Here is a 9432-nt window from a genome sequence, read left to right on the forward strand (position 1 = left end):
ATTTAGCAAACTCAGACGTTTCAGGCTAAAAGCTCCTGTACTGTGTTATCTTTTACAACCACCTCAAGTGACTCTTCTGCCTTGACATGCATCTGAGGCGCCAGGGTTTCTCCCTCATTTCAGCTCAACGTCCGACAGGAGCGCTCCCCTCACTCATCATCTGTCTCCCTCGATGAACTTCGTGCGATCGAAAGGCAAACCGGCCCGTTGCTGTAGGGGTTGATTAAAGCAGCATCAAAGTCGCAGCCTCTGGCTTTGAATGCATCACATGTCAGCTTATATGAGAGTTGTATTGAATGATAGCCGTATAGCTTAAACATCCATCTTCAATCTAAGATTGAAAATGCAATCGCACTAACAACATCCTGTTTTGGAAATATAATCTCTTTAATTCCAGCCCAATTAACTTCTCCTTTTAACCTTTGCAGAAACTTTCTAGCTAGTTTGTATTCCAAGTCTATTCATTAGCTGGATCGAGTGGTTAGAAAACACTCTTCTTTTAATTATTTCTGTTTGATTCTTACTAAAGCAGGGCCAGTAATTAAAAGAGACACCGACAGAGAGGAGATGAATTGAGTGTTAAACTGACAAAGTGATCTTCAAAGTGCCCTAAGGAAGTAAAGGATAGGAAGTGTCTTCCAGGCGTCTTAGCTAATACTTACTTTGTTTGTTCAAAACCACATAATAAGGACTTGGATGACTCCATGAAATGTATGCACAGAATTCCATAGTCATGTTTGCAGAAATATGATGGGGGAAAGTAATTTACCCACACTGAATGTTTGACGACAGGGCAACAAAACAACTACATAAAAAAAAAAAAGAATTGCGTAAATATCATTGGTGCAACTGGTCCTTCTCCTTACACCGTGTCTCACCATAACATCGGAGGCTCTCTGTCAACACTGAATCCTTTACGATGCATTTCTGTTACCACATGTAAGCAAACCATGTAGCCTACCTATCAGCTGTGCACTCAAGATCATTATTATCTTCCTACGTTGTAAACACGGGTTTTATATCGGGATTTTTACTTGAAAAGAATGAATGAAATACAATACAGCCAACAGTACGTAGGAAACTTTCAGCTCTCTGGCAATTTCCCTCCAGCCAGATGTCACCTTATTTAGGTTTTTATAGTGAAAGTAGCAGGTATTGTATAGATAACTCTTTATTTCATTTCAGGTTTCTCTTTGTTATTGAGGAGCAATTGGCTGCTTTGCAATTGGATGTGTGTGTCCGTGAGTGTGTGTGCACCAGCGTGCGAGGGCCCAAGAAAAAAATAAATTGCACCGAGGGCAATCACAATGATGTTACGCTGCTGATCAAATATGTTCTTTCTTTCACTTGCAGCTTCGAATTAATCATCAAAACCGGAGCTGTACTGTACATGAACTGTTGCAACTATAGCAAAAAAAAGAAAGAAATATCCTTTAAAACTGTATTTAACGTCTTTTATCTTTTTGTGGCGCTGCAGCTTCGCATAATACAGAATTCAATCTGACATCGCTAACGTCTGGCAGAGGTCCATTTTCCATGTTACATAGATAACAATGTTCACACAGTGACAATATCCTTTTACATATATTTTTGTCCACCACCATCAAAGCAGCATTATCTCTCCGTTGACCCATAGGCTGACCTGCTCTGTTAACCGGTTGTGCTGAAAAGTGCTGAGTGGCCGTTTCCTACAAATGGGATTTCCTTATCTCTAGTCTGAGAGTATTCTGTCACCAGCAATAGATGACTCTCTCCATTTTGCTCTGTAATTCATTTCCTGGCTTCCTCTTTGCCTCCCATTCTTCCTCTCTGACAGGTGAGGAAGATACAATAGCGTGAGCCAGTTGTGTGCTGATGGCTGTTGAGGATCTCAACTTCACAAGAATAGATAATGTCGATGCAACAAGCTTTCTGTTGATATCTTTAAAAAGTTGGAAAGGGAAATGAGGATAACGGATAGCATCCAAATTTGATTTTATAATTAAAAATAGATACACACATTCAATTATTTAACATGCAAATGAGAAAGATAAGTTTTATTTTTCATATTCTGAAAGAGCCTCTGCAGTGCTATCAGGGCTACTGATTTATGAATGTATGCTAATGTGCTGTGTTTAGAATCTGACATTTGCATTCTGCAAGAATAACAATTATCAGGTACCGCATATGCATTCACACACACACACACAAACACACACACACACACACTGGTTCCGGCTTCAGTATGGTGGCCTGTTGGTGAATCCTTTGCCCAGCAGAGTTTATCATTATCTCCAGTTACAATAACGCAGTGGAACTGGGGCACACATGGAATATTCATTGCAACAAGTTGTAAATGACGGATGAAGTCAGGAAATACTGCACAAACACCAGCAGCCAGTACAGAATGGCATAATGGATGGCAATGCAAGCTGTTGTAAATGTCCATTTTTCTCTCTCAGAACACATTTTCTGACAACTTGGACATACTTGTGTTTACAATCCATCTGGTTTGGGGAAATATCCGTCTGAGAGAGAGTGAAGGGAAGGCTGCTGGTTTGAGATTTTATGTTTTCAAACTGGACATGAGTGAAATGCATTGCACAGTGAACAGAGCATATGTCCTTGTTTTCAGTTCCAGGCTGACTGAATAAAAAAAAATAAAAAAGACGAGTCGCGGCTGAACATGTGATCTTAAATATTCTGGATAATTCGGTTCTTTCCTCACTCATGTCCTTGGCAGTATTGCAGTTAATCATGTTGCCACTCCTCGTACTGCAGGGGTAGCAGCAGACGAGAGCCCCCTATAGCTAAAGTTGGCGGTCAAGGTCATTAGTGAGTCATTACGACGTCCTCCTCTCACATTTTTCAACTCTTTAATGATGCGTGCACGCACCTCTCAACAGACAGAGATAGAGAAGAGAGTGAAAAATCATGCGTCTCATTTTCTGACCTCCTCCCAAGCTTTCACTCATTTAACTCCTCGTCTCCACACCTACATTAACGCCTCCTCTCTGTAATGTGGACAAGGTGCAATATCATTTTGACATTGATTCCAGTGATTTAAATCCTGCAACTCATGACACAAATTACCTGCAATTTACAGCCACCCCCATCCATTTCACTCATAATATGCTCCGGTGAGATTTCAATGTTCCTTCTGTCTCTTTCTCTTTTTTTCTTTGTTCTTTGTTCTCCTTAAACCCCCTGCTCTCTCTGGCTCTTTCAGTCTCCTTGCACCCACACCTTTTACTGCATTACGATTTATAGCCTCGGCTCAGCTGTTCCTCGAAGCAAAAAGAAAGCCTATGCATGCACAGAGTGAACTCGGCCAACGTCTAACCCCTTCCTTTTGAATGGGTGCTGGGACGTAAAGCTTAAAATGAAGTGTCAGCCCTGCCACTTAAACAGACAAAGGCTGGTTCCATCAATACTCAGCAAAAGATAATGTTGGCATACATCACAAGAAAGGCCTATTTTACAGTAATACCCAGTTGTTCGTTCTCTGGTTTGAAAAACTCCCTAAATTGATCCACTTCCCCTCAAAGGCTTTTCAACAGGAGAGAAATAGAGAAAATGTTTTAACTTGCCACCTGCTGAGGGATACTGTCAAATTTTGAGTGGAGGGTATCTTCCATCCTTCCATCCATCCAAAGTTAAAAGCAATGCACTGGTTGATTCAACTGACAGCATAAATCCTGACCATTGTTTTCCACCAAGGAGAGAATGCAAGACTACACCAAAAAAGCATCAGACACATTCAAACTCGAGGCTCTCTTGGAAAGGAAAAAGGGGGGTTGAACTGTGTCACAAACCAGTGAGCGGAAAATGTCGTTTGTCATTTCAGTGTCTGCAGGTAGAAGCCTTGCAGATATGGCACATCAAGAATTGAGGCTCCAATCACCTTGGAAATGGAATTATGGAGCACTTCACAGCTCAGTGGCATTTGAATGCTTTCCCCATGCTATGGAGAGGACGAGGCTTTGACAGCTACAAAATGATACAGACACCACTCTAGACAGAGAAACTGAAGAATGCACATTAATTATTTTTGCTGCCTTTTCTTTTTATCTAACCTCCTCTTTCTGTTGTTCTCCTCTTAGTCTGCTTTTCATTTCTTGTGTTCACCAAATCGCAGAATCTCTAACCGTGATGGTGAGGGAGAACTTCTGATCTTCAAGCGTGCTGAGGAAGGTGAATACATATATCTGGGGGAAAAAAGTGAGGAGAAAAACTTCAGTGATGGAGTGTACAGATTTGTTTGTCGAGGCGACCATTGTGAGTCTGCGGAATATACTTTTGTTGTCAGAACATTTTTTCTCAGCAGTTCCCTATTCTTAAAGAAATTGCTTTTTTTCTGACCTTTAAGTAAAAGGAAATATGTCTCAGAAGAGAGTAAATAATTCCAGTGCAGGGATGGAGACGCAGCGGAGATGGCGAGGTACGATGAAAGATGAGCAGAAGATAAGAGAAATGACTCAGTTAAGAAGCTACCCATCGGTGTTGCTGACTGGGAACAATGTGCTGAATCGAAAGGCCCCATTTAAATGACAATGAAATTGGGAAATTGGGTCCAGCTTGGCTCACAAAGTCCACAAAAACAATCTCGAGAGAATTTAACACGATCATATTAAAGGGGAAATTTGCCGGTAACAAATCGCTTGACATTTCTATTTTCATTTTGTGTTGACCTGTAATTTAATGCCAAACAACATCATTTAAAAAGGTTACATTTATTTTGTACTCAGTCAATGCAGACCTTATTGAAGACAGTAGAGATACAGTAAGCACAGACACTAATACATTTCTCTCAGTTTGATCAGGGTGATTGATGTCTTTTCAAATATCTCCATTAGTTTTTATTAATGTCAATGTTTGGTTGTTTGTTCACCGATAGAAGTTCGGCTTATAAAGATGTATAGCTCTGTATACTTCGAAGCATTAAAGTGATGAGAGGTCAAAGGTCAATAGCTGGCAGACATGCACTATCGTTGTACTTAAAATATGGGAGCAAAAAATAATACCGGGATTCTAATTAAATACTTGATGATTAAAGTTCTGCTGTGTTTTGTGTATGTGTGTGCTCTAAGTGAGGCTCTAAGTGAAAAAACAACAACGATAGAGTTGGCATGTGTCTTGGAATTGGGAGACTTGGGTGTCTTCACACACAGAAACACAAACACAACTTAAATCTTCATCAAACAGTTCTCCCCTGCCTGATATTGTTATGCTTCACAACCAGCGATCAATCTTTAGAGAGCCAGAGCTGGTTTCAGCACCAAAGGGATTAAAGTGGCCGTCCAATTTAGGTTTTAGTATGCGACTGTGGTGGCCAAAAGTAACAGCTCAATACCAATGTAATTTTTATTTGACCTTTCTACTCTATCTGTTTCCAAATGAGCCATAACACTTTCTCCTGAACCCATTTGTAAAATCATTTCTTTGTAAATCAAAATATCTCTTACTGCTTTTGCTCCAGAAGCCCATGTTAAACCACCCTCGTGCTCTCATTTACTTTCTTGGTCTGCGTTTCCTTTTTCGCTAGCAGATGTGTCCTGTTGAATTCCATCCTCATTCCTTCGACATTTCAGTGTAGGAGTGATGGAGGAGGCAGCAGGTCTCCTTAGGGTTGACTCATCCGAACCTCCTCCTAACCGCATGCTCCTACCGCTCCTCACTTTCGTCCCTGACCGACTCCACAAGGAGATTTTAATTACTCAAGAGTTGTGGATTCTCTCAGGTAAGGCTAGTGGCGACCCATCAGGAGGACTTAATGAATGGTGAGAGGGGGTTTGGGGTTATGTGGGTATTATCCAGGCAGAGTGAGAAGTCAGAGAGTGAAACATGCCCGCTGAGCTGAAACTTCATCATTTAACTCCTGCAGAGTCGATGCAAAGGACTGTTATGAGGATCTATACAGATGCATTTAAAATATAGCATAGAGAGGCGAGGTTTCAATTTGTATGCAGCAAAGCTCAGGGACAATTATGTCAAAGACTTCATGGTAACGTCGCCTCAAACACCCAGTTTGTAATACTGCAAATGCAAGAGCTTTCATTCATGGGCTACAGGCACAATCTCCATTGTGTTACATCATGCAGCGATAGATAGTGACTTAACAGACATTTCCTTCAATGAAAATAGTCGGGATTATTACTTTAATGTATAAAACTGAATTAAGTTCAACCCTAAACCTGGTTACAGACCTCCGAATTGACACCGGCATCTCAGATTTGGGGGATTAAGTATAGAGACGTCACAGCTAGCTAATTAAGTCGATAAAAAATAGCAAAATGAAAATAGTGAAAAGCATGGATAAGAATAATGCGGCTGTACGAGTAAGCCGACTAACAGCAATGGCAACTCTTACACTGGTGAATTTTATTGGTCAACTGCTCCAAGGAAGCACAACTGTAGCTTGCATGTTGACTGAAAATGCTGTCAGCCGAATGGAGTCACTCATTAATTATTGTTTGGGGCAGAGCAACCCCACAATGTGACCAACTAAATGGCAATTCAACCGGATAATCAGGCAACAACATTCATGAGCAAAATCCACCCTGATACATTATTTGCTAAAGCTCACCCAAAACCTATTTGCATACAGCGAACACACTCTTACTGAAGCCAATGCAAGGAGGAAACAGCTATAGTCATTTTGTACGTGTTACTTGCAGGAATATTGGATGTAGTTTTCAGTTAATGAATTGGTGAGTTTAATCTCTTAAAATGGACGATGTGTGGTTTGGTTAAACCCAAGGCATGTCAGGGAAGGAGGATTAGTACACGTGATTATACTCTTTTTTTGAAGTCCAGTAAAAAGCGTGACGATACCATCAGACCAGCTAAAAACCCACGCTGTAACTTTATGCAAAGCAGCCAGACATCATATCTATTCTGAGGAAGCACAAAATGTGGACTCTGGCTTTCAGTTGTCAGAATGGTAAATGCCTCTGCTGGTCTACAGAATGCCATTATAGAAGTAGTATCTGTTCATGATTTCAAACCTAGAAAGACAAGGGGCCCCTGGCATTACCTAAGGTGCATCTGACTTCATTTTCACCCCAGAAACACAAATTGGACATTTCCTCTCCAGAGAAACAAAGAAGAAGACACAGCAGGGCCCAGTGGAGAATATTAAGTACCTGAACAGGGGATGGCATTTAAGTCAAAACTAGGCTGTCAAAAGTAGATGCCCAATCCTCCCAATAGCGTGTCTTCACAATCCTCAGTGCATTCATTCATTCATATTGATGAGAATAGTGATCAAATAGAATTATTTCAGACATCTGAACCTTTGCCAAGAATCAGTTCTCGCCAAAAACTCCAAAACAGTGATATCTTTATTCCTGAACAATACAACAACGTAGCTCTAGCAACTGTTTGCAAATGTTAGCATGCTAACACGCAAACTTAGAGGGTGAACTTGGTAAACGTTACGCCGCTAAGCAATCAGTATTGCCATTGGTAGCATGCAGTTATTAGCATTTAGAATGAGCCTACAGGATACAGCCTGACAGGGCTGCCAGCACACCTGTAAACTATGTGTTGTTTGAATTGCAGCAGGTGAGTGGTAGCCTACTCTACACAGCTGCCTTCTGAATTAGGTTGTGTGCGTTCACATTACAGCAGGTGGGGTTTCCCTGTAACATGCGTCAGGGACTACAATTAGCTGCTTTTCGAATAAAGCCTTGAAATCCCTGGTTGTGATACCTGGGCTCAAGAGGCTTGTACCGGTTGTGTTTAGCTTGTAGAACAAGGCATTTCCATGGAATCAAAAAGAGCACTTATTTGTTTTTGAAGGAATAGCTCTTTACACAAGCAATTATCTATGCTTAATGACCTTGGGCAATATGATTGATTTCACTGCTTGGATTTTACAGCGTGTGGGCTAATGCAAGCCGACAGGGACAATTCCTCTTCATTAAACCGTTCCAACACCGTCAGTGACACAAGATACATGAACCAACACCACTGCAATATGCACCCTTCCTCTGCAGCAGTCTTCATCAACACTGAGCAAGATATTCCAGTATAAAAACACCTTATTTTAACCTGTCAGCAGTAGCCCTCAAAGAGAGAGGACTCCAGACTTTCATCAGAGGGACAGATGTTGGCAGGTGGTGTCTTTATTCCAATCACAGTGAAGCATATTTGCCAAAATGTTTCATCAGCGTTACACGTTGGAAACTGTTACAACAAATCATACTACTGTAGACGCACCTGTGAAGCTGCAGCGGAGGATACACTGCTCTCTGAAGATAAGTGATAGTCAGAGTCTCTTTATAGAACAGAAACACAGCCTCTCAGAGCTGTTGTATATGTGTAGCGGTGCAACGTGACAAAACAGAAATCCAAACAGGAATTTGGAACATTGAGTCAATGTTGAAATATGTTTGAAAAACGGTATGTCAAAGTCACAATGTGTGTGTGCTTAAGGTTTGTTTGTGTTTTTATGTGTTTTTTAAAAGCAACACATTCTCACTCCCAACTCAAATACTGACACTTGGTCAATAGCCCTAAGCTTCAAACTGTGACGGTTTAGGTATCACTTTTAGCGCCAGTTTTGGGCGTGTCAGTGTCCACTTATTGCATACATATCGTCTTTTCAAAATAAACTTCAGCCGTCACAGGAAGTTAGGTTAAGGCAACAAAACCACTTAGGTAGGTTTAGGAAAAGATTGTGTTATCTTGACTGACTAACGACTCATGCTACTAGCGAGTGACAAACAAGTGGTTCACGTGAGTCTTAGACACACATGACAAAATGTCAACATTACATTTTAGATACGCACGGGACACAAACAGCAGTAGACAAAAGTCTATGTGTTTGTTTGACCTATCCACCCTCCCTGCTGCGGACTATCGTGCTCTTCATACTACGTCAGTTTTTCTGAGCGTCTAATAATAATGCGGGTGGACACTGACTAAAAGTCAATATTTAAATAGTTGGGAGAGAGACCTGGTTGTTCAAAATGCCACCGAACCCCTAACATAATGTCTCAGCTCTACATAATACACTGACAGTGAAAAAACAGAGCTTAGGACCAGTTCATTCAACCAACATCATGTGTTGATGTAAAAGACGTCACATGAGCATGACATCTACGCTACTGGTGTTCAACACCTCTTTTCCCATCTAAGTCTGTGAGAGCTTTATGTAATAGAGGTTTGTACAGAACTGTATGCGTGGACATGCATTTGTGTGGATTAGGACTCAACACCAACAGCTCCATTATGTTCCCATAGGACCACCATGCACTGTGTGTACAGTACTGCTGGTTTTTGTCTGAACAGGTGAGTACAACATAACATGGTTAGTTATATTGGAGCTCTTGTGAATGGTCAAGCGTATGCACTATATATCTATTTTTGTAGCTGAACCGTTTTTCTCAGCTCAACCTTGCAGAGAGGAGCCCATCAGAGGAGGAGGGGGGGGGGGGGGGGGGGGGG

This window comes from Anarrhichthys ocellatus, unplaced genomic scaffold, assembly GCF_004355925.1.
Source record: "Anarrhichthys ocellatus isolate YVR2014 unplaced genomic scaffold, GSC_Weel_1.0 scaffold34, whole genome shotgun sequence".
Classification (NCBI taxonomy): Eukaryota; Metazoa; Chordata; class Actinopteri; order Perciformes; family Anarhichadidae; genus Anarrhichthys; species Anarrhichthys ocellatus.